This window comes from Hyperolius riggenbachi, chromosome 2 (genome assembly GCF_040937935.1).
Source record: "Hyperolius riggenbachi isolate aHypRig1 chromosome 2, aHypRig1.pri, whole genome shotgun sequence".
Classification (NCBI taxonomy): Eukaryota; Metazoa; Chordata; class Amphibia; order Anura; family Hyperoliidae; genus Hyperolius; species Hyperolius riggenbachi.
Window position 1 is genome coordinate 407,337,333 of NC_090647.1, and position 26,493 is coordinate 407,363,825.

A 26,493-nucleotide genomic window follows, 5' to 3' on the forward strand; every position below is an offset into this window, starting at 1 on the left:
TTGAGACTGGAGCAGAACTTTAAAAACTGAGATGTAGCATGCCTATATTTGCAGATACAATGGTCCCTAAAGGTTTCTGAACCCTTACAAATTTCCAACCTTTGTTGAACAAATAAAATCATTATAGAATGTACAAAAAATAAATAGTAGACAACAGAGGTGCCAAGAAGAATAATATACTCTAAAAACAGTTTAAAAGGAAGGTAGTCTTGGACTTACCTTTCCATAGATGACTTGATTTGATGAATTTCAAATAAAAATCACTTTATTATATACTCCAAAGTGTGACACGTTATCCAGTTATAACACGCTTCATCAGGCAAAATCTTGGCTTGTCAGTTTATATTATAAACTGATTTTCATTTGAAATCAATCAAATTGAGTCATCTATGGGGAGGTAAGTCCACCACAACTCCTTCCTTTTTAAACTGTTTTTAGTGTATCTTAATCTTCTTAGCGCCTCTGTTGTACTACTTTGTCATATTGTGTCTACCCTTGATTGAGGGGTGTTGCCCCTTTCTTCAGATCTACAGAGAGCGGCTCCTTAATCAGGAGTGGGGTTAGGTTCTAGTTTCTCACCTGCCTATACAGTGGTTGTCTGTGTGGTAATCTACCTTTATGAGCATTATTTATCACAAAAAAACCTATATCAACATTACTTTGACATACTGCAAGCTGACAAGGAAGCCCAAGTGGCAGAGTATGCTAAACTAAGTGAACAGTTATAGCAGCGCCATTGACTGAAATAGCCTTCCACATTATGGGTGTGCATCAGTGATTATAGGCCTACTCTGTTTCTAACTAGCTCCTCCAAATTTTCAGTATATAAATAAGACCTAAAATTTGATTTGTTTTTCATTCAAGTTCTGAAACTAAATAATGAGAGCACAGCAACAAAAGTGTTCAAATTATTAAGCTTGTTTATTTATTTATTGAGGTAAATGATTCAAAGCTACATATTTGCGTGTGGCAAAGATATATGAAGCTCTAGGGTTATCAGTTAATTTTTTGGGAAATTTAAGGCTGTTTCAATAAATAAAAAAATAATCTGGTGTCATTAGTCTGAACAACAATGATATGGCAGGTTGCAAAGAGAAAGCCACTGCTATTCAAAAAGAATACTGCTGCCTGTCTAGAGTTTGCAATACACAATAAGGAAGGATAAGCCCGAAACCTACTGGAAAAATGTATGTATAAATCGATGTACAGAGGCGCCAGTAGGATGAAAGATACTAAAAGGTTTAAAATATCTAGGTGGTGGTGGTGGACCAACCAACCCAAAACAGACAAGATGCTGTCGATTGAAGTCAACGATAATTTATTCACATACTCCAAGGAACACTGCGATGCGTTTCACGGGTACAAATCCTACTTCTTCAGGCAATAAACAATAGGAGTATCATACAGCTCAAGGTCCAGATAAGGCTTGGCCTTATCTGGACCTTGAGCTGTGTGATACTCCTATTTTTTAATGCCTGAAGAAGCGGGATTTGTACCCGTGAAACGCATCGCAGTGTTCCTTGGAGTATGTGAATAAATTATCGTTGACTTCAATCGACAGCATCTTGTCTGTTTTGCGTTGGTTGGTCCACCACCACCACCTAGATATTTTAAACCTTTTAGTATCTTTTATCCTACTGGCGCCTCTGTACATCGATTTATCCAGCGATCCACCCTTGGTGGAAGGGTGATATACCCTCCTTTTCTTCTTTCACAGAGAGCGACATCTTAATCCTGAGTGGGGACAGGTATATACTCCCCACCTGCCTATACAGTGGTTGCCTGAGCGGTAACCCATGTTTGTAAGTATAATACTTACCTGTCATTTTGTTCCTCCTGGGTTAATACCTACTACACTATATTGGGCTCTCGGTTTGTCTGTTTATATGGAAAAATGTATGTGCATAACTTACTTCTGACTTGAACAGAAAGTGTTATATGTGGTTAATAGCAAACACTGCATTCCAGCATAAGGTCCTTATTCTTTCTGAGAAACATGGTGTTGGCAGTATTATGGTTTAGGAATGCTTTGCTGCCTCTGGATCAAAACAGTTTGCTACTATTGATGGGGCTTTTGAAGTGTACCAACAAATCCTGCAGGGAAATATCAAGGTATCTGTTTGTAAAGTGAAGCTCAAAAGAAACTGGGTAATTTAGCAAAACAACATTACTCAATGATCCCTAAGTTAGTCTAACAAAACTGGTTGAAACAGAAGACAGCTAATGTTTTGGAATGGTTGACTCAAAGCTAACCTTAATCTTTTTAATGTGTTGTGAAAGGACTGAAACAGGCAGTTCATGTGAGGAAACCAACCAAGATCAAAGAGTTGCAGCAGTTCTGTATGCAGGAATGAGCTAAAATTCCTCTAAATGATGTGATATGAAATGAATAAATGAGCAAGCATAATATTTTGGACTTGTTTTGATTCAGCTCTCCCTGTTTCGTTTTAGGAATTTTGTTAAGAACAGTTGACATTTTAGGTCTATATTTATTCAGGAGTAATGTGTAAAGGATTGCGGAGACACCGCCGCGCGGTCTGGCAGCGGGGCGGCTGTCTCCGCGTTCAGACTTGTGGTTTCCGCACAGCAGCATGCGTCTGGTGTGTCTGAGCCTAGTAGTGCACACAGATGGAGAGCTACACGCGCGCGCGCTAGGAGGCAGGCCCTTTATGCCAATAGGAGAGGGATCAGCTGATCAGGACGATAAGCTGATCCCAGCGCAACTGGTGATTGGCTGAGTGGGGCTGGGCGGCGCTGAGGAGCGCTGCTCTATATATACTTTTTGCCTGTCAGTTGCTGGTTGTCTGCCGTTGCGAATACATACGTGTGAGCACTCAGACCAGTCAGATCCCACAGTGTGTTAAAACCAGGAGGACCTGGGAATTCACACTGAGCCAGATTACTATTGTGTTATATGTTAGAACAATTCCAGGGTGTTGAGACCACGGACCTCACACCCAAGCTTAGGAATACTGTGACATTGCTGTGTTATACTTTAGACCAGTTCCAGGGTGTTGAGACCACGGACCTCACACCCAAGTTTAGGGATACTGTGTCATTGCTGTGTTATACCTTAGACCAGTTCCAGGGTGTTGAGACCACGGACCTCACACCCAAGCTTAGGGATACTGTGTCTATACTGTGTTATACCTTAGACCAGTTCCAGGGTGTTGAGACCACGGACCTCACACCCAAGCTTAGGGATACTGTGTCATTGCTGAGTTATACTTTAGACCAGTTCCAGGGTGTTGTGACCAAGGACCTCACACCCAAGCTTAGGGACACTGTGTCTATACTGTGTTATACTCTAGACTAGTTCCCGGGTGTCGAGATCAAGGAGCTCACACCCCAGTCTAGGATTCTGTGATATTTACAGTATATGTTATGACCTTTTTGTAATGATCGGTGTCAGCACACAGAGAGAATCTGATTATTGGTGATCTGCAGTATCACCAAGAATACAGATTATACCTGATTATTAATGATCTGCAGAATCACTGATAATCCAAGTATAACTAACCTCTGGACACCTTTATAGTGTGAGTGCTTGGTGCAACAGTAATGACTTTGAGTAAGACCACCCGAGGAGCAGGTGGTCTTTGGCAGTACGGGCGATACCGCCTTTTGGGAAGTACAAAAACCTTCCAGCAGCCTGAGACCTCCAAAGGGGTGGAGTCCCAGGGTGAAGGTAGGAAGGACCTGTGAGTGAGTGACACCTGAAAGGCGGATGTCACTAGCAGGTCTGGAGACTATCTCTTAAGGAGAGAGATAGCTCTCTAGGTCGGGCAAGCCAGGTCGGCAACACACAGGCAGATAAAGTACAAAGGCAGAAGACTGATTCGGTATCCAAGGCAGGCAGGGTTTGGCAACAGATAATCAGATACACGTAGGTACCGAATCAGAAAGCAGAGGGATAGTCAGGAATGCAATAGGTCATAACAGATATCAACAATGCCTAGTCTTAGGTGTGAGGTCCGTGGTCTCTACACCCTGGAACTAGTCTGGAGTATAATATGATGGTACAGAGAATTCCTAGACTTGGGTGTGAGGTCCGTGGTCTCGACACCCTGGAACTAGTCTGGGGTATAATATGATGGTACAGAGTATTCCTAGACTTAGGTGTGTGGTCTGTGGTCTCGACACCCTGGAACTAGTCTGGAGTATAACAGAATTATAACACAGAGTTCCTAATCTTGGGTGTGAGGTCCGTGTTCTCAACACCCTGGAACTAGTCTGAAGTATAACAGAATGATAACACAGAGTCCCTAATCTTGGGTGTGAGGTCCGTGGTCTCGACACCCTGGAACTAGTCTGAAGTATAACACAATAATACACAGAGGTAATCTGACTCAGTGTGAATTCCCAGGTCCTCCTGGTTCTAACACACTGTTGGATCTGACTAAGGTCTGAGTGCTTCCACATAAGTGTTCGCAACGGCAGACAACCTGAGACTGGCCAGCAGTGACTATATATAGAGCAGTGCTCTCCGGCGCCACCCATCAGCGATTAACCAATAGCCACTTGCCTTGAGGTCAGCTGACCAACCTGGTCAGCTGATCCCTCCTTTTTTGTCATAAAGGTTCTGCCTCTCAGCGTGCGCGCGTATTCCTCAACCTGTGTGAATTAACAGACCCAGCCACACCAGACGCACGATGCTGCGGACAAACCGCCGCGCTGGACGCGGAATCAGCCGCCTTGCCACCAGTACACGCGACGGCTTTTCCGCGTTCTCTCACACTTTTGCTCTGTTGACCTTCCTCTTGCTTTCTGATTCGGTACCTTGCATATCTGTCTATCTGTTGCCAGACCCTGCCTGCACCCGGTTACTGAATCAGTCTTCTGTGTCTGTATCTCATCTGTTTGTGTGTTGCCGACCTGGCCTGCCCGACCATCCTAACTGTCACTCTCCCTGAGTGTTCAGTTGATCAGTATTAGCAGCGACACCATTCCACCAGATGTCAGCTGCAACTAGGACTCCCGCACCTCAGAGAGTCCGGTCGGTTAGCAGCCAGTGGTCTATTCCTTTGGCTGCAGTACAGTTCACCATCCAATACTGCTTCCCTGGTTACCAGGTCCCTTCTATCTAAGAGATAGTTCCTGCACTGCCCAGGGCCACCTCTCTCCCAGGTGGCTCTTGGCTGAGTCACGTATATCTCCTGCTCCTAAGGAGATAGCCTACAGTTCATCAAACACATTACTCATTAGGTGTCCAGAGGTTAGTCATACCTGTATGATTGGTGATTCTGCAGAACATCCATAATCAAGTATACATCTGTATCGTTGATGATTCTGCAGATCATCAATGATCAGATTCTCTCTGTGTGATGACACCGATTGTTACATAATGGATTTCTCTATACAGTATGCATCTGAACAGCAGCACTGTAAATGTGAAGTGGAAGAGACTGTGGGCCCAATCCAATTCACTTTTTTTTCCAAGTTTTCTCCTAGGTAATATGTTCACATCTTATCAATACAATGCCCTTTAAGCCACAAGCAAGAAAGAAAATACTCAGAATAATTTTGACAGCACTTTTTCACCTACTTTTTGGTACTTCTTCAATTGCAGAGTGCTGAAAAGTTATTTTAAACAGAAGATGAAAATGTATCTCCTAGGAAATACTTATGAGGAAAAGTGAATTAGATCGGACCCGTTATCTGTTAACAGCCAACCAACTACTAGTGTAAAGTGGAACGCAACTCTGTGACTCTGTCTGCTAGTAATGGGCCTGAACTGCTATGGCATTATCTGGATTTCCCATTAAGGAAACCCAGATTCAACCACAACAACACTACATATTACCAATCTGTCATTACAATCTACAGCAATACTCTTGGTGTCAATGGGACAGGAAGTAAGGAACATCTACCCATTGAGGATAGCAGCAAAATAACAATGCAGTAGAGTGTACAGTCCTTCCCAATAATACACAAATGGAAAAAAAATGATTGCAGCTCTACTATCAGTCTAGTCATTCATCTCACAGTCATCTCACTGTAGGGTGGCTTAATACCCATGCACTTGTCATGTAAAACTTCAGCTAACACAAAACCAAATGCAGGCATTCGTAAACTTTTCAATCAGGGCAACAGGGCTGTGGATTCTGAGACCCCATAAAGGTCAGTTTCAGAATTTATAATATATCCTTGGACCAGGGATGGACAAATTGATGTGGTATTCAGTAAAGACAGTTGCATTGACAGCCAACAGAGAAAGCTCAACCATTATGTAGCAACAGTCATTTTTTAAGATGCATTGGCTACCTGGCTCCAGGATTGCCCAGCAGAATAGTAGTACTCCAAAGTAATACATTTTCATAATGTTTTTAATGTTATACCTCAAAGTTTAATTTTGCCTTTCAAACTACCTAGTTTGCTTTCTGTTTTCAAATCATGCAATATGGTCGGTGGACAGGTGTAGCATCTCCACTTCACCACAATTCACACACAATGTTGAATGTACTTTTGTATGCAGACGTGTGCATGTGCATATTTGTGGATTTGGATATGGGCATGACTGTAAACTGCATGTCTCTGTTTTTTTCACTGCATTGCTCTTTCAGCATTGAAAAGTGTGATGGGTCTGTGATGATCAACCTGACCATGTGGAAATGAGGGTGGAGAGAATACTTTATTCTTTTCTGGAGCATTGGAACATACATCATACAAAGGCCTATTTCATACTATACCGGTTTATGGACTGTTGTCCTCAATGAACAAATTGAAATGTGGTTGGATCCTATGTTATATATACGATTTGTTTACACATATCCACTGTACCAAGTCTGTTACAGTAGGAAAATGCAAAGTACTCCCTTGCACAACTTTTTTGGATACCACACTTAACATGGACATGTCATAGATAGGATAGTATCTATGACATGTCCATTACAACAGCACCACAAAATCATAGACAAACATAACGGATTATACATTGCATCCACTGTGCTGTCCATGTTGTGGCTGCAGCGTGGATATGAACCTAGCGTTACTGAATGTGCACAGTTGACATCAGAAACTGATGATAACAGTGAGACTGAAAGTGGGGCCACCTTCCTTTATTCTTTACTGACTGCCTAGTCCCTGCATTTATTGAATTTATTGAAGACAAAGGGCAGTATTTTGCTTAAAGCGCATCCGAGATGAAAAACTAACTATAACAAGTAACTTGTTTATATATCTTATCTAAAGTTTAGATAGTTTACACAGCAAATCTAGCTGCAAACAGATTCAACAGAATATGATTATTTCTTCCTGTGATACAATGACAGCAGCCATGTTCTGTTTGTAAACATTACACACAGGCAAGCTGATCTGCATCTCCAGCCCTCAGCCAGTGAAAACCTAATTCCCCCTCCCCCTCCTCCCTCCTCCCCTCTGCCTCTGAAATCTCTGGCTAGTAACACCTCCCCCTCCTCCTGTCCAGATTGAGCTCCCATAAGCCCTTGCTACTGTCTGAAAATGCCAAGGCACTCTGAAAAGCTGTGGGCGAGGCTTGTTTAGTTTATAGGGAATTATAGTATTAAAACAAAAACAAAACAGTATTTGGCTTGAGGAATGCCCTATAAACTATATGAAAGGAACACAATTATGCAATGAGTAAAAGTTTATCTCGGATCCACTTTAAACATAATTGACCTTTTCCGTCAATTCACTATTGATTTTCAAGAATTAAAAGGGTTCCTGAACTTCAGCTTTACATATTAGGCCCATATGCAGCCAGCCATCCTTTCTATTCCTGTGGCTCCACCATATTAGAAAGTATTTTTCAAACCTGATCATTAAATCAAATCAAGATTGCATAGCTATAATTAAGAGCATAATGCACAGCACTTGATTTGTAGTACGGTAGATAAACATAAGGCTAATAGAGAACAATGAAAAGTACTGGAGAGCAAAACTGATCCAACAAGTTTGTACATTTTTGTCTCTTTTACATTTTTGGTATAAGGTTAGGTCCATACTAGTGACTGGGAGCATTGGGGAAAAAAAGAACAAAAAAAACCAAAACAAATGCAATATCAACAGTGCTGACTTCGTCTATGATGTTAGTGTGCTGTTACTACTGCATAGTCATTCTCATTATGTTGCCTGGGAGAATGCCCAAGAAAAATCCAGAAGACGTTACATGCATCATGTGCCAGACATGACACTGTTCAAATGCTTACACTGTTCAAATTGTCGGTGTGAATGTCATCACTGAACTCTGTTTAACCTCTAGTTATGACTGCACCAATGGATCACGACGTGTGATGATCATCCCTGGAGTGCACAGGGATATATGAACCAAATAGGATTTCAGAATCCGCACCGTCTAAACATATTTCATTTATTTAAAGCTCTTTAAAATCCATGACAGGCATAAAAAAGATGTGTGTGCCGGGTCACCATGACGCACAGCGTTTCAGAGTCCAGGTCTTTCTTCAGACAGCAACGCAACGCACTCCAAAACTGTGTTGTGTTGCTGTCTGAAGAAAGACTTGGACTCTGAAACAGTAGTGAGAACCAGGATGACAGCAACACAGAGTGTATAGGAAAGGGGTTCCGTTTATGTAAGGAGTGATTGCATAAGGTTTGGGGAGAGGGGTGTTCTGATTGTTTGGAAGCAGTGCTGACTGTTGGAGCATGTGCTATATTTGAGTGCTTATTTATTTAGTGGAGTTGTGTACTGTCGGGGGGCTGCTCTGAAATTGTTGAGGCCAATTTTCTGTAGTAATAATCCTCGACCTTTCCTCTGCCATCAACATTGTTGTTTAGCCTCTGCTTCTCCAGACTCTCTAGTCATTGTATATCAAGGGCCTAGCACATTCTTCTCCTTCACATTTTTCTACCAGTGTTCTTTCACTGTTTCCTATTCCAATATTAACTACTCTTCATGCCACTGCTTGTTGGTGTACCACAAGGCTCCGTTCTTGGACTTTTTCCCTTCTCCATCTATACTCATGGCCTAGGATAATGAATACAATCTATTGGTCTCCTGTATTCCCTTTACACTGGTAATACTCAAATCTGTCTCTCAGCTCCTCCTCCATCTCTCTACTCTATTATCTCGAGTTCCTTACAGTCTATATACTGTTTCTTCATTTTATGTCATCCTCAAACTTAACATGAGTAAAATGGAGATTGTAATATTCCCACCTTTCCTCTCTGCGTCCTCAACCTATTTTTGCTATTAACCCCCTGGCGGGAGTCCCGAACTGAGCTCAGACTCTATTTCAGGAGCTGGAAGCGGTAGGCCCGAGCTTAGTTGGGGCTGGCCAAAACCGCCGCTCCTATCAGCTGCCTGGGTTCCGCGCTGTGCAGCGGGACCCTTGCTTCTCCATTTGGCTATCAGTACTGTTTTTGGCTGCCGGGATTCCCATGTCCCCATTCTTCTTCCAGGGACCCGGCATCCAGAGCTGGATCAGTGCGGCATGACGTCACCAGAGGTGGGTGGCAGCGCTATTTTGTAAAGTGGACCTGAACTTATTGCACAGTGCAGAAGAAAAATAGAGAAATGCACCCTGTATGTATGTGTGTGTGTGTGTGTGTGTGTGTGTGTGTGTGTGTGTGTGTGTGTGTGTGTGTGTGTGTGTGTATATATATATATATATATATATATATATATATATATATATATATATATATATATATATATATATATATAATACACACAGTGGAATGCGAAAGTTTGGGCAACCTTGGTAATCAACATGATTTTCCTGTATACATCGTTGGTTGTTACGATAAAAAATGTCAGTTGCATATATTATATAGGAGACACACACAGTGATATTTGAGAATTGAAATGAAGTTTACTGGATTTACAGAAAGCGCACAATAATTGTTTGTCATTTTTTTTGTTCCAATACCTTTAGAACGAATTATTGGAACTCAAGTGGGCTTGGTAAGCTCAGTGACCCCTGACCTACATACACAGGTAAATCCAATTATGAGAAAGAGTGTTTAAGGGAGTCAATTGTAAGTTCCCTCCTTTTTTAATTTTCTCCGAAGAGTAGCAACATATGGGGTCTCAAAACAACTCTCAAATGACCTGTAGACAAAGATTGTTCACCATCATGGTTTAGGGGAAGGATACAGAAAGCTGTCTCAGAGATTTCAGGTGTCTGTTTCCACAGTTAGGAACATATTGAGGAAATGGAAGACCACAGGCTCAGTTCATGTTAAGGCTTGTGGCAGCCCAAGGAAAATTTCAGACAGAAGGGACGAATGGTGAGTCAACCCACAGACCAGCACCAAAGACCTACAACATCATCTTGCTGCAGATGGAGTCTCTGTGCATCGTTCAACCATCCGGTGCACTTTACACAAGGAGATGCTGTATGCGAGAGTGATGTAGAGGAAGCCTTTTCTCCGTTCACAGGCCAAACAGAGCCACTTGAGGTAGGCCAAAGCACATTTGGACAAGCCAGCTTCATTTTGGAGTAAGGTCTGTGGAATGGTGAAACTAAAATGGAGTTATTTGGGCATAACAAGGAGTGTTATGCATGGAGGAAGAACTGGCTCTGCAGACTCCTCCAGCATTACTACAGTACACAGCACTTGGGGAGAGGGTGAAGAGGCTGGGGGCAGGGCAATGTACACAAGACACTGCTGCACACTGAAAAACTTTTGTATTATTCGTTATCAGTAGCTGAGCAGATGCATTCATTAGAACAATTGTGCAGAGATCAGAAAACATTTTCTCTCAGTGCCATTAGTTGTCAGTCTCTCAGGACAGGGAAAAGAAACTGTTCCCCCCATGCCCCTCCCCCCCGCAGCTGCATCCCTTGCAGGGTCTATTGTTACCCCCCTGAGTATTGGTGATGTTTTTCAAACTAAACATCTGAAAATCCTGATTGTACTGTGTACAAAACTGCTCCTGTATCTATGCACCACACTATTGTCTGTGTTGTACTATGTAAAGCACTGCAGAAGATGTTAGCACTATATTAATAAATATAATAATAATTTATAGGGGAGTTATTCTAATTCCATAGAGTGTGTGCATTTGTGTGTGCACATGGGGAGGAGGAATGTTCTGACTTTAAGGAATGCTCTCTATCCTTGTGTAAACTGTACCTGCAAATGGTTTCTTATAGATAGATGAGCCATCATTTAAGACAGGTGCCTTAAATCCAGGATGGTCACCCTAATTGCAGGGGGTTATAAAGGCTAATTGCAGATATTAAATATCATAACACATACAGTTATCACGCTGGTATGTGAAGAGATCTGACGTAACAAGTGCAAATCACGATACTAAAGAGAAAAGCGTAATCTGAGACAGGCCGAGGTCGTACATGTGAGCAGATGACTGAAGTACAGAAGGGCTAGGCAAAATCGTAGTCAAATAATAGGCAGAGTCATACACATAAGTCAGATGTCAGTCGTATTGGAAGGATCAAACATTAGCGAAGTCAAGGAAAGGCCGAGTCATACACAGATATCAGATGGCAGAAGTACAAAGGGGCTAGGCAGATACGAGGTCAAGAGGCAGGCAAAGGTCGGTACACAGAACAATATACAATATACAATATACAAATAATACAATACTGACTGACTAGAGTACATATATATCATGCTGATGCGCAATATATGAAATGTAGCTCTCAAACTCTCACTAGCTAAGGGCCAAGAACCTGCGAACTGATTAGTATCAAGACCGATGAGCAAGTGAATGCTCTGGACTTAAGTACTCAGGACACAGACCATAAGCCCACCCCCAGAATTGACAGCATCTCCTGCAAAAAGGTGTCAGCTGATGACATCACAGCTGACACCTCATCAGACACGCCTCCTCAGCCTTTATTAGCCGCTCTGCCCCGCGCGCATCCGTCTGGACGTACTGCGCATGCACGCACGCTGATCCACCGCCGCGGGAGTGCTGGGGATGCCACCGGAGGACTGCAGCACGGAAGTCCCACCACGCGAGCGAGTACCGCTGGAGATGCTGCGGGAGACATTTCGGGTCTCGCCGCAGGAGTGGTCTCTGAACACTCTCTAGCAGGTCCATCAGGGTATTCAAGATGAAAATTGTGCACTAATTGATCAGCATGAACCTGACGTGCTAGGACCCAACATCTTTCTTCGGGGCCATATCCCTTCCAATCCACTAAGTACTGTAAGGAATTACGGACTTTCCTAGAGTCGAGAATTCTCTCTACTTCATATTCAGGCTCTCCATCCACCGTGACTGAAGATGAAATTATGTTAGCAGCAGGTTTCAAGAGAGAGACATGAAATGAATCGACTCCTTTGATGGACTGAGGTAAGGTCACCTGATATACTACGTCATTAAGGTTGACGTAAAGGAATGGTACGGGTGGAAACCCACACAAGATCTCCAGAAGAAAATTTAAATTCAGGTAAAAGTCGGGCATCAGCATAGAACCTTTGACGGGAAACAGCATTCTGTAGATTTTGCTGAACTTGAGGCCAAATTTGTTGGATGTGAGAACTCCATTCCTCCAAAGCCGGAAAAAGAGAAGGAAAGGATGGGAAGAAAGTGAATCTGGGATTCTGACTAGTGACGATCCAGAAAGTAGACAGCTTAGTAGAAGAACTAGGGAGATTGTTGAAGGCAAATTCAGCAAACGGTAGAAAGTCCAACCATGATTCCTGACAATCTGATACAAAACAACGGAGGTACTGCTCTAATGATTGATTAGTCCTTTCAGTTTGTCCATTGGTTTCAGTTTGGAATCCGGAAGAAAAGGACAAGGTGATACCCAAGAGAGCACTGAAAGCACTCCAAAAGTGAGAAACAAACTGAACCCCCCGGTCTGACACTATGTTCTCTGGAATCCCATGTAACCGAAACACATGAATCACAAATAATTTGGCCAGTTCATGAGCTGAGGGCAGACTAGAGAGAGGAACAAAATGTGCCATTTTACTGAAGCCGTCAACAACAACCCAGATTACTCTTTTACCCCCAGAGAAAGGCAAATCTACCACAAAATCTATTGATAAATTAGACCATGGTCTAGATGCAAATTGAGAGATTTCAGGTTCGAAAGTTCTGGATAAGGCATCAGCCTTTACATTCTTGGAACTGGACTTGTACGTGATCACAAAATTAAATCTGGAAAGAACATTGCCCACCGTACCTGCCTGGGATTAAGCCTTTTAGCCCCTTCGATATATTCCAAGTTTTTGTGATCAGTATAAGCTGTAATAAGATGAACAGCCCCTTCCAACCAGTGCCTCCACTCCTCAAAAGCCACTTTTACAGCCAAAAGTTCCCGGTTCCCTATATTGTAATTGTGCTCTGATGGAGAGAATTTCTTGGAGAAGAACGCACAAGGGTGTAAACGCTCAGGACGGCCAGAAAACTGAGAGAGAATGGCTCCCACACCAAGCTCAGAGGCATCAACTTCGACAAAGAAAGGCAAATTAACAACTGGATGAATAATTATTGTAAGAGAACAGAGGCGCCAGCAGGATAAAAGGTAATAAAAATTTTAAAATTCGCTGGGAGGCAGTGGTGAACTTACCTCCAGAAAGCAGACTCAAAATACTGTCTGAATTAAACAAATACATTTATTATTGGTACCCCAAAAGATGCAACGCGTTTCGCAGGCACAGCCCGCTTCATCAGGCAATAAGATAGGGGACAAACAGTAGCTCGTCAGTAGCACGAATAGCGCCCCTCACAGAGTACTAAGTAGTAGCAGATTTGCATATGATTTGCATCTGAATTGAATGCGAAGTGTTCAGAAAGTCTATATAGGTGCTACACACTGAGCTTTTGGTCATTTCAGATGCAGCCTTAGTGGTATGCGCTGGCGTTCTCCTTGCTGCTCTACCAAATGTAAGTTACACATTTTTTTTGCATAGCTGCTCCCGAGGTTTTAAATTTAGGTTAGGTCACTTGCCCGGAGGTCTGCCTCACCGTGGCGCAAGTGTCTAGTATAATATACTTTGCATGCAAACCATGTTGGAAGCTAAAGTACCTCCTAGTTTAATAAATGTTAGCACTTGTCTTGGATGCAGGGCGTGCATTTTTCAGTCTGGCAGAGGCGGTGTATGCCTGTGCGATTAACCATTCAATTGCAACATGTGCTTAGGGATGCGCAGCCTTTCCCCACCCCCACCTTTCCTTAACTTTGTAACTATGTAACTGTCAGGTTAGCTGCTCCCAGCCCCTCCTCCTGAGTTTCCTGTTTGCATGATAAGTAGTAGCAAATTTGCATATGATTTGCATATGATTTGCATCTGAATTGAATGCGAAGTGTGCAGAAAGTCTATATAGGTGCTACACACTGAGCTGGTGGTCATTTCAGATGCAGCCTTAGTGGTATGCGCTGGCGTTCTCCTTGCTGCTAGAACCAAAGGACTAGATGGCATCCTGAGTATATAAAACTGGATTTTTCAAAGTGCATAGCCCCAACCTGCAAAGAGACTTCAGGCGTAATAGAAATGGGTTGTTTAGTTTGTAGAGGAGTGTCGTCAGTGGCCGTGACGTACAGCTTGTTCTGCAAAGATATGGCAGGAATACCTAAATCAGCAGCAAGGGCAGTATCAATGAAGTTACCAGCTGCTCCAGAATCAATAAAAGCTTCAGAATGGAAAGTCTTAACACCCCAATGAATGGTAACTGGTAATAATTTTTTTTTTTTAAGTGGAAGCAATTGCTCGCCCAAGTAAAGTTCCCCTACTTCACCTACGGGCTGGAGTTTTCCAGAGCCTTCTTTGCAGGACAAGACTGTGCAAAGTGACCTTTCCCACCACAATACATATACAGACCTTCCTGTCTTCTCCTGAGTTTCTCAGCGGGGGAGAGTTTAGAAAACCCCATGCTCTTCACTAGAAGTGGAAGAAGAGCTACTCGTCCTAACATTTCCTGAGGCAGAATACCCTACCCTGACGCAGGGGAGGACTGGGACCTTTTGGCCTGGGGGGAAAACGCAGCCTAGAGGCCCTGTCATGGCAGCCCCAGCCCAAATGCACATATTAATGTAAAACAGTAATACATTTAAGTTCTGATGCGCTTCATGGTGCCCGCACACACAGAGATTTTTTTTAGGAATCAATCCCCTTAAAATGTCTGAACGATCACATTTCGATTGATTATGACACAGAAACAATTGAAAGTGTCCATCAGACAGGACAGAAAATGTAGGTTAATTAGGCGTGGGCCAGAAGCAGTGGTAGATCTATGGCTAAAAGTGCTGCACCACATCGAACAGTACAATGCTGCAGTTTATCTGGTTTTATTAGATTCACTGCTGGAATGTATTGAAAATTGATGTTCTGTGTGTGGTAGGTATTGATTACAGAACTTTCCCTCTCCATAGGTACTTGACTTTTTTTATTATTTTGTTCACTTCACGCTTTAAATTGCAATCAATGAATGCTCGCTGAATTGTGCATCAGTACTTCAGCCATACATTTTGGCCATACATCTGTAGATTTTGTGTCCAATTTGATTATTATCATCGAATGGATAAAAATCGGTGCTGGAACAAGCATGCCCAATTGGTTGCATAATAATTTGGCGTTGCTCAGTTCGGCACGGTGAGAGCTGAATGACGGCTCTCACCGCTGCCGCTACACTCCGAGGCGGCGTTAAATACTATTCCCCCTCCGAGTTGTCGCAACTCGGGAGATGTAATTCGGGTTCTGGCAGCCGTCAGAGCCCCAAATTACTGCCACACGGGGCGCACAGCATAGCATTGCTGCTATGGGGAGCCTAGTTTCGGCGCTCAGCTCTCAGAGCCCGCGCCAAAATCAGCTGATCCCTGCCCAATTGCCTATTCGACCAATGTCATGCTGAAATGAGTCTGTTTTGATTGGACATGCTTAGAAATCTCAGGCTAACATGGACAATTGGGTGCGTGGCTGTAACAGCACGCAAAATTGCCAATGATTGTGATGGATTCCCTGGCTGCTGTCCTTCCAAATGTTATATGTCCGTCTGGTGCATATGCATGTACATACTTTACCTATCCCCTGCCACCAGGTGTCTGCCGAATGTCTGCTGTACTTACGCATTCACGTCCCATGTGACAACCAGCATATAGTACGTAGGGCGCATGTGAGATGTCGCACACGCCCCCGATGTCATTATAATGCCGGCAGCTATGTGGGGTGCCAATGCAGAAGTGTAAAGGACATTCGGGGCAGCGCATAGGTAACGTAGTTACGTACACGGGGAAGAGGAATCCAAGGTGGCCGCTAACGGTCCAATTTCTAGCGAAAAATCGTTCGAGCGATCAGAAATTCTAATCGGAAGTGAAATATTGTAATAAATCGTTCACTACACCATCAACGAAGCAATCTTTGCTTCCTATCTATCTCAACCAACAAGAAAATCCAAATTTTGGTTCGACGAAAATTCATTCGGACGACATTTTTTTCACTCATTCATAATCGATTGTGTCCATCAACGGAGGTTATTTACAACCAATCCGATCAGAATTTCTGATCGGTTGAACGATTTTTTGCTAGATATTGGACCGTAAGTAGCCACCTTAACATTGGGGGGGGGGGGGGGGCAGCAGCCAGTGTCGGTGTCTAGAGCCCATTTCCTTAAAGATTTAATGCTGAAATAGGATTTGGAATGTGCCTATAGTGTATGGGTCTAATTAGGGAGAGATCTGTCTCTTGGTTGAATCTGTATGGGCACCTAAGTATTTGTGTGTCTTTTGGTCACTTGGCTCTGGCAGCTCTCTTCACTATAACCCCCCCCCCCCCTTTCCCCCATAGTTTCCATCCTACCCTTAGGGCCTAGTGCTCCAGGCTTGCTTATCATTTTTCTGCTCCTGTTGATAGTGTCCTAAGAACCAGATGAAGAGGTTGGGGATAGTTTCCCCTGTGCTAAAATAATCACCTCCAGTCTCATCTCACAGACATGCAGCCTTGCCAAGTGCCAGGCCGTTTGTCCATTCCTTATCTGTGGGGGAGGGAGCCCAGTACAAGTGAAAAGCACAGTGCAGGGTCAGCAGTTCAGGTGGAGGCACGGACACTCTGATTGCAAGCCAGCTGAGCAATCTGTGTCCCTGCAACCTGACATTACATTGCATTACGCCATCCAGCTTCCTGCAGCAGCCCAGGCACCCAGTAGTAGCTGTACCAGCCTGCATCAATAGGAGGTCGGATCTTTTCCAAGGCTGCAAGGAATACTTTTTCTTTTTAATGATTCCTAGATATTTTGCAAGAAAAAAAAAAAAAGCATGAGATTGCTAGTAATCCAGGGAGGGAGTCCTGACCCACGTTCACTGACAAAAAAAGAGCAACTTACAGTGGGCTGGCCGGGCTCATTGCATTCTATCTAGCTGCTACATGTCTGCAGTGTGTTTGCTTCGATTCAGATTCACTTCCGGGGGTGGAGTGCATCACCAGTGCACTGCCTGCAGCCAATGAAGAAGCAGCACACCGAGAGGAGAAAGTGCTGAGCCAATGCCTTGCAATTTGTGGCTGGTAAGAGCTGGGGGCGATGGCTGAAATTCTATTTTCGTTCCTGCACTAAGCTGGTGGCCCTGATTGTTTAATGAGGCGGCGGCCCGGGGGGAAAACGGCACCCGTCCCCACGGGCCAGTCCGCCCTGCCCTGACGTCAGTGCCTAATCCGTCTATCAACCCTTATAGCCAAAGAGATAGCATTCTCTAAATTTCTGGGTTCAGGATGACCCACTAGAACATCATTCACAGAATCGGCTAAGCCGAACAAAAATTGGTCTAGGTGTGCTGCCCCACCCCATTTAACAGAAACAGACCATCTCCTAAACTCAACAGTGTACTCCTCGACAGTATGTCGACCCTGGCAGAGGTCTCTTAATTTGCAAGCAGCCGTGGCTGAGATATCGGGATTGGCATAAATGGTTGCGTTGGCATCGAAAAAACTTTCAACAGAGGTGAGAGCTTCATGATCTGGACTCAAACCATAGGCCCAGGTTTTAGAATCACCCTGAAGTAAGGTCTTAATCAGGGTAATCTTCTGTGATTCAGTTCCAGAAGATCTAGATCTGACTTCAAAGTATGACATACAACGATTCTGAAAGTTACTAAAATTGGATCGTGAGCCCATAAACTTCTCTGGTAAAGGCATTTTGGGCTCTATGCTAGGGTGAATAGGAGCACTTGGAGGAGCCTGCTGATTATTAGCATTAGCAGAAAGATTAATCTGAGCGAGCGTGTTAGACAATTGAGTCAACTGCGTCTGCTGAGTGGAAACTTGCTCAGTGAGATGATTGACAGCTCCTGCGAGTGTCAAATATTCATCCATATTTTTTATTGGGCCTTGATAATATCACGCTGATACATGAAGAGATCTGTGTAACGATCGGTGACAGCACACAGAGAGAATCTGATTATTGGTGATCTGCAGTATCACCAAGAATACAGATATATACCCGATTATTAATGACCTGCAGAATCACCAATAATCCAAGTATAACTAACCTCTGGACACCTATATAGTGTGAGTGTTTGGTGCAACAGTAATGACTTTGAGTGGGACCACCCGAGGAGCAGGTGGTCCTTGGCAGTATGGGAAATACCTACCTCTGGGAAGTGCAAGAACCTTACAGCAACCTGAGATATCCAAAGGGGTGGATCCCCAGGCTGGATAGCAGGAAGGACCTGTGGCTGAGTGACACCTGGAAGGTGGGTGTCACCAGCAGGTCTGGAGACTAATCTCTCAATGGAGAGAGATAGCTCTCGAAGTCGGGCAAGCCAGGTCGGCAACATATGGGCAGACAAGGTACAAAGACAGAAGGCTGATTCGGTAACCAAGGGCAGGCAGGGTTGGCAACAGGTAATCAGATATGCGTAGGTACCGAATCAGAAAGAAGAGGGATAGTCAGAAATGCAATAGGTCATAACAGATCTCAAACAATGCCTAGTCTTGGGTGTGAGGTCCGTGGTCTTAACACCCTGGAACTAGTCTGAAGTATAATATGATGGTACACAGTATTCCTAGTCTTGGGTGTGAGGTCCGTGGTCTCGACACCCTGGAACTAGTCTGAAGTATAACACAATAACACAAAATCCCTAGTCTTGGGTGTGAGGTCCGTGGTCTCGACACCCTGGAACTAGTCTGAAGTATAACACAATGATAACACAAAATCCCTAGTCTTGGGTGTGAGGTCCGTGGTCTCAACACCCTGGAACTAGTCTGAAGTATAACACAATGATAACACAGAAGTAATCTGGCTCAGTGTGAATTCCCAGGTCCTCCTGGTTCTAACACACTGTAGGATCTGACTATGGTCTGAGTGCTTTCACGTAAGTGTTCGCAACGGCAGACAACTTGAGACTGACCAGCAGTGACTATATATAGAGCGGCACTCTCCGGCGCCACCCATCACCGATCAACCAATAGCCAATTGCTCTGAGGTCAGCTGACCAACCTGGTCAGCTGATCCCTCCTCGTTTGTCATAAGGGTTCTGCCTCTCAGCGCGCGCGTATTCCTCAACCTGTGTGAACTAACAGACCCAGCCACACCAGACGCACGCTGCTGTGTGCAAACCGCCGCACTGGACGTGGAATCAGCCGCCTTGCTACCAGTACACGCGGCGGCTTTTCCGCGATCTATTACAATCTGACATAACAAGTGCAAATCATGATACTAGAGAGAAAAGCGCAGTCTGAGACAGGCCAAGGTCGTACACGTGAGCAGATGACTGAAGTACAGAAGGGCTAGGCAAAATCGTAGTCAAATAACAGGTAGAGTCATACACATAAGTCAGATGTCAGTCGTATTGGAAGGATCAAACAGTAGCGAAGTCAGGGACAGGCCGAGTCATACACAGATATCAGATGGCAGAAGTACAAAGGAGCTAAGCAGATACGAGGTCAAGAGGCAGGCAAAGGTCGGTACACAGAACAATATACAAATAATATGCAACAAAAGTTGCTTTGACACTGAAAAGTACACAAATGCTTTCAGAGGATTTTGGGGTGTGTTGTTGGTTGCATAATTGTTAGGGGTCATTGATGGTTTATCATACAACTGGTTTGGGCGGTATTTTGGAATATACATGTACAGTCTATACATACATACAAAGATGCTTGATTATTATCAGTGTGTTAGTTAGAATGAGTTTTAGGGTTCACTCACATGTCAGCATTGATACATGCTTTCTTTTGCACAGAAATTGCATCAAATCACATTTGGTTGATCTCTTTGTAAGGTAGCTGTAAAATATATACAACTTACACCCAAATGCACAGACGTTTACAAGTGCAAAAGTTTTATACGATTCCTTTATAGTTAACTTGATGGATATTCATAGTGTTGGGCATTGTAGTTAACATTGGTAGTACTCTGAACTAGCCTCTGGTCCCCTCTGCTCCTAGTGAGTGTGACCCAGGTGAATGCTGTAACATTTTTCTACCTAATACCAAACATATCTGGATCAACAGGGATATGTGAGGGAGCAGGCTGGTGTTGTACTTTATACTGGTTGAACTCGATGGACGTATGTCTTTTTTCAACCAAAATAACTATGTAACTATGTAACATTTAAAAAAATCTAGACCAGGTTTTCTAAATCAATTATGTTTTTCCAGTTTAGAATTAGAATTCAGAATTGTGCCTGTGGTTTCATGTACATTATACAAAACTAAACGCATGCAGCTTGGGAAATTCTCCCCTGACATGCAGTGCAGACCAGGGCCGGTTCTAGACTTTTTGCTGCCAGAGGCAAACTTGTGAGGATGCGCCCCACCGATTTGGAATATTCGCACAGCACCTGATAATTTACTCTGCTTCATTAAATGTTCTCACATAACATGCTGCAGCTCATCACAATAGCACACTGGCGGGCTGCTTGTCTGTGACAAACAAACTGCTCACCCTCAGCCACTCCATTCCTCCTCAGTCAGGACAGCAGTGCCACCTCCTCCCCTCTGCTGTGCAAGTCAAATGAAACACTGCTGCTCTATTGCCTCCCCCTCCTCACTCACTGTCAGACTCCTCACACAGCACAACAAGCTGCTTTTCCCCAATGATGGCCTTTTCACCTCACTCGTTCTCCTCCCGCGTCTCCTCCTACTCTGACTGAATACAGTTAGTGTAAACACAGTACAAACATGCCCTCCCTGTAATCTCTGCGCCTGATGCGAATGATTCACCTTGCTTCATGAGAGAACCGGCCCTGGTGCAGACACAGAACAAACTCCTTTCTTCTCTGGTGTAGATGCTCTGATGTTAGGGACACTTCACCAGGCACAAACCACACTATATAGCAGGGGTCTCAAACTCGCGGCCCTCGATACAATATTTTGTGGCCCTCGCTGGCAAAAGCTTCCTTATAGTTCACTTCAGTGCTCCCAAGTAATCTGCCGCATCCCCGCCGCTAAACGAGGGCTGCAGAGCCCCCAAATCGCCTGGGGGGGCAATCCGCCGGCATTTCCTGGAAGGGGCAGAGCTTTCAACTTCAGCTCTGCCCCTCCTGACATCAATCGCCGCACGGATCGCCGCCTCTCCCCGCCCCTCTCTGTGAAGGAAGAGTGTGAGGGGTGGGCAGTGGCGGCGATGCGCCGCGATTGTGAAATTCCTTATGCGGCCCAGCCTCATCCTGACTTTGCCTCCTGCGGCCCCCAGGTAAATTGAGTTTGAGACCCCTGCTATATAGCTTGTATCCACTGAAATGCAACCTTGCAATAACTTACATTATGGTTGTTATCTTCTAAATGAGACAAGTAGTGAAAAGCAATGAAGTATAATGCATTAACTTCCAACATCCAGGTGTGTAGAGAGAAGACATTTTTTTCTTGTGGGCATTATGGGATCTTTTAAATGAATGCAATCTTAATTCACTGCACTTCTATTAACAAATGTAAATTCATATGTGTTATTGGACATTCCCTTTTAGCTGCAAATGCACGTCACAGAAGACAAATGTACTAAGCCATGTGTTTGACTGTTATTTACATAATGCCTTAAAAACTAATCTCATGGTAAGCACATCTAAATATTCTGCTTGATCTTCTAATGAGCTGGTTCATACAAGGGGCTTGATTCACTTAAGCCTCATCTACATGGTACAATTTTCCATCAGATCAACCAGTGATCTGATAAGAAATTGCATCGTGTGTAGACGTCCAAATTGTTACATATCAATTTTGCAATAGATGTTGCATTGATAAGTACCCAAAATCTATTAGATGCAAATCATGTACTAGTCCTAATCTATAATTTGAATGAAAATTGATGCGCATGGATGCAGCTAGCAGGGAAGTCTAGTAGGGAATAATTTGTGCACATATTATTTATACTGAAGCTAATGTCATCCTTTACTGTACCTGTTTTGAATGCATGTTGTGTATTTTAGTCCACAATTGTGGAGCTCTGCACATCTATTGCAGGTAGTCAATTCGGGTGCAGCCTCTGTTTGGAAGCGCTGCCAATGTCTCCGGCTGTACAAAACCCCAAATCTATTGCAAAATCTATTGCAATCTGATTGGACTGGTTGTAAATGATCTAATAGATCCATCTAATATATCCAATCTGATGGAAAATTGTACCGTGTAGATGAGGCTTAAGACAAATAGCATGCCTTATAAGAGATAACATGCCTTATCGAAGTTAACACTCCTTATCAGAGTAGCATAGCAAGAGCTACAAACCCACAGGGACTCAGGGCAGGATGAGTGGAGCTCTCGTCGTTGCCAGTTAGCAGGCATAAGTTTGCAGTGCTACTCTGATAAGGCATGTTACCTTTGATAAGGCGTGTTAACTTTGATAAGGCTCGCTATTTGTCTTAGTGAATCAAGCCCTGTATGTTATTACTATAACCTGCTATAGCCACATGTTCTTTTTTTTATGTTCTAGCTCTAATACACTTGAAATATTAACAAAAAAAAAATCAAGTGTATGATATGATACCGTCGGAATGAACCAGATGTTTGAATTTGTCATTTATCTTATACTTTTTATGTGTTTATAAATTATGTTCAACATGAACATTTCTTCAAAATTCTTAAAATTCTTTAACAAAAGTTTTGATTGTCCTGGCTCAGTTTACATATTGCATGTAGCATGTACCTGGTTTAGGGATAAGTAGGCCAATTAACACATACATTTTGCATTTAGTTTTGATATAGTGTTTTCTCCCCAAAGTGGATACACATATTTCTCTGGGTCATATCAGTCTCTCTACCCTCCCCCAACATTTTTAGCTTCCTCCTCTCCAAAGCTCAACATTTGTCTATCTGAAATCTTTTGGTGGTCTGTTTTGGCTGTTTAAACAAATGCTCCAATGTTCTTCCTTTTCCCTAGATGCTTTTGTCAGTCGTATCAATACAGGCACATTTTAAAAGTCAAGTTTACTAGATGTGCAGCTGTACTGCAGACTAGAGGAATGCTAGTTGATTGTGGGTTCAACAAGCAGAACGGAATTGGTTAAACCCTTCTCTCAGCAACACATTGTAAGAAAAGTAAACTTCAGCTGTGAAGTGAAAAAGCAATAAAGCTGCAAATGTAAGCATAAAAACAAGTCAAACCAAACTCTGTTTCTGCAAAAAGGATCATTCATTCGAAAAGCACTGAATAAAATTACAGAATCTATTAACTATCCTCCTACCTTTCACTTTTATTTAATAGGCAACCATATTAACCGCATAATCCTATTTTTAAATAAACTAAACTTCTTCATACCAATGGTTTGGTGCAGAAAATTTAACTAGCTCAGCATGTTAGATTTTGCACTACATACATTAGAAATGCCAGTGATTTCTTCCAGCACTTTCCAAACATGCCTGTTATGTCACAGTGGAAAAAAGAGTGAAAGTTTAGAAAAAGATAGAGAAAACTTTATGAGCACTGAACAGACTCACTGCAGACATGAATGTTAAAAGACATACATTTGTGATTGATTACCTTGATTCTTCTGTTACCAGTTACACATCCATTTCTAACTTTTGATAGAGACAGCTGTCTTTTTTTTTAAAAACATCTGGCTTTTCAAACGCCCCTTGCCTTCTCCCTCATTTTCAACTTCTGCTTGGTCCTTTGTTTGTGGAAAGGATGAGTATGGATTAATAGAACGTAGAATCTTGTCAGCAGGAAATGACACAATTTCACTCAGGCCAGTGTTTATTCTGCTCCCCAACTGGTGTTTCCTGTTCTCATTTAATATTTTGCTTTAGTAGGAAAGGTTTGCAGGAAAAAGTGCTGCAAAAAAAGGACTGCAAAAAAATAAGTCTGCCCTGCTGTACAACAAATTCACACAAGAGCAGCAACCACAGCAAGCCAGAGAGAAAATTTAGGAAGAATTTAACTGATCAGCACAACACCGCCTCCTGTCCAATGGAAGCACTGAGGGAGGGCTGTGGACTCACATATTCCTGTGGGGCTGAAACATTACACATCATCAGAAAGCAAGGACAGATGTTACTTACATAGGCTGCATTTACTCATATCATGATTAGTGTTTATTTCCGGCATCTGAAAGCACATGCTGTTGGATACCTTAAGGAAGAAAGCCAGTAAGCACATCATTTCAGAAAAGTGCTTACATTAAAGCTGATTTATTAATGGGGTAGATAGATAGATTGATAGATAGATAGATAGATAGATAGATAGATAGATAGATAGATATAGATATCAATGGTGTACCTAGGGTATTTGACACCCGATGCTGATTTATTACAGACACCCTGCCTGCCCATGCTAAGTATGTTTGTTGCTGTAAAATTTTCAGGAAAAGCAGCAAGTGCATCACGGAAAGGGTTGCCATGGAAAAAATAGGCATGGCCATCATAGGATGTGGGTGGCGCTAACGGTAATCTAACAATGTAACTCAAAGGCTGTGGCCAGATGTCCCCCTGTATTAGGCAGCCCCCCAATATAGATAAATGTCCCCTCTTGTATTAGGCAGCCCCCTAGTGTTGACAGATGCCCCCCCCCATATTAGTTAGCCCCCCCCAGGGGAGCCAGATGCCCCCCTTGTATTAGGCAGCCCCCAGAGTAGCCCAGATGTCCCTCCTTGTATTAGTCAGCCCCCAAGTGTTGCCAGATGTCCTCACTTGTATTAAGTTGCCCCCCAGAGTAACCAGATGCCCCCCTTTGTGTTAGGCAGCCCCCCAAGTGTAGCCATATCCCCCCTTGTTTAAGGCTGCCCTCAGTATAGCCAGAGATGTCCCCCTTGTATTAGGTAGCCCCCCAGAGTAGCTAGATGTCCCCCTTGTATTAGGCAGCCCCCCCCCCCCGAGTGTAGCCAGATGTCCCTCTTAGATTAGGTAGACGGCCCCCCAGTGTAGCCAGATGCCCCCCCAGTATAGCCAGATTTCCCACTTGTATTGGTCAGCCTCCACTCCCCCATATGCAGAGCTGTGCGTGAATGGAAGTGAGCTGGTATAGTTACCTGTCTTGCTGCAGTGAGAATCTGTCTTCTTCTCTCTGTCCCACAGTCCCTCCATACAGTCCATGGAGGTCCTCTCTCACTTCTCCACGGGTGCAATAATGAGAGGCGCCACTAGAGGTCACAAAAGAGAGGAAACGGAGGGACAGTGGAACAGAGTGAGGAAGACGAATTGTCATGACGGCAAGATAGGCAACTATACCAGCTTGCTCTCGTCCACGCACAGCTCTGCATATCACGGGGCCAGGTGAGGCACAGGCAAGCCTGTGCCCGGACCTAGCGAAACCCCCTCTCTTCCCTGACACCCAGGAGCAGAGCCCACTGGACTCACGCCCCTGGAGACGCCACTGTTATGTATTTATATATATATATATATATATATATATATATATTCTGTCAAACTTAAAAAAAAACAGTGCAGAACAAAGGATAATGTTGCTTGAATTGTGTCCAGTTGGAAAACAGACTGGCCAAGCTGGGAAAATAGTAGAAGCTGGGTCTGAAAGTCATTGCCATGAGTGATTTTAGGAATCAGGGACTTGTGACAATCAAAACAACCACTGCTTGGCCAGTGTCTGATAACATGTAGGGAATTTGTCTCGTGGTGAACAAAGCCTCTGATTTTCTGTCTTCATACCAACATAAAAATGGCCAAGAAGAAGCCTTCTTGTCATCTCTAAGCTCCAACTGTATGGTGGCAGCCATGTTTGGTTTAGTCAATTAGGTCCATGGCAAAAATGTAGCTATATACTGCAACAGTGAGCCCTCCTGCCTTTTTATTTGCCAAGATCTTGCCACCCAAATCCAAGAAGCTGACAGCACTTATTATTTAAATATGACGTTTAGGGTTGCAGAATTAAGTGTTACTTTAAAAATGGATGAGTGATAGTGTGGACATATAGAATGAATTGGTGTTCCTTGGATAAAGACTTTGCAAAAAGGCTATATGGATTACATTTTCAGATCCTCAAAAATTGGATTATAATGATTGGGGCATTTGTGTTAATTATATTACAGTGTAGAACATTAATAAAATGTTATATTTCTGTCTGCTCTCCTTTCTATTAATTACTTTTTCCCCCTGATTTTCATTTTTACTTTTTTTTTTATTCCTTTGTGTGTGGTGAGGGGTCTGCAGTGATAGCTAGAGTAGTCATAGGTGGGAATAGATATCTGGGAGTCAGTGACGTAGCAATAC

At 43.3% G+C, this 26,493-nt stretch overlaps 1 protein-coding gene across 1 annotated transcript in view; it reads right to left on the reverse strand.

The window, feature by feature from the left end:
• The window catches only part of CCDC80 (coiled-coil domain containing 80), a 227,634-nt gene extending 203,450 nt beyond the window's left edge, over positions 1–24,184 (reverse strand). The window contains exon 1 of the mRNA XM_068269829.1: positions 23,813–24,184. The gene's annotated coding sequence lies outside the window, so the exon portion shown is untranslated. The remainder of the gene's footprint in view (positions 1–23,812) is intronic.
• Between the last annotated feature and the right edge of the window lie 2,309 nt (positions 24,185–26,493).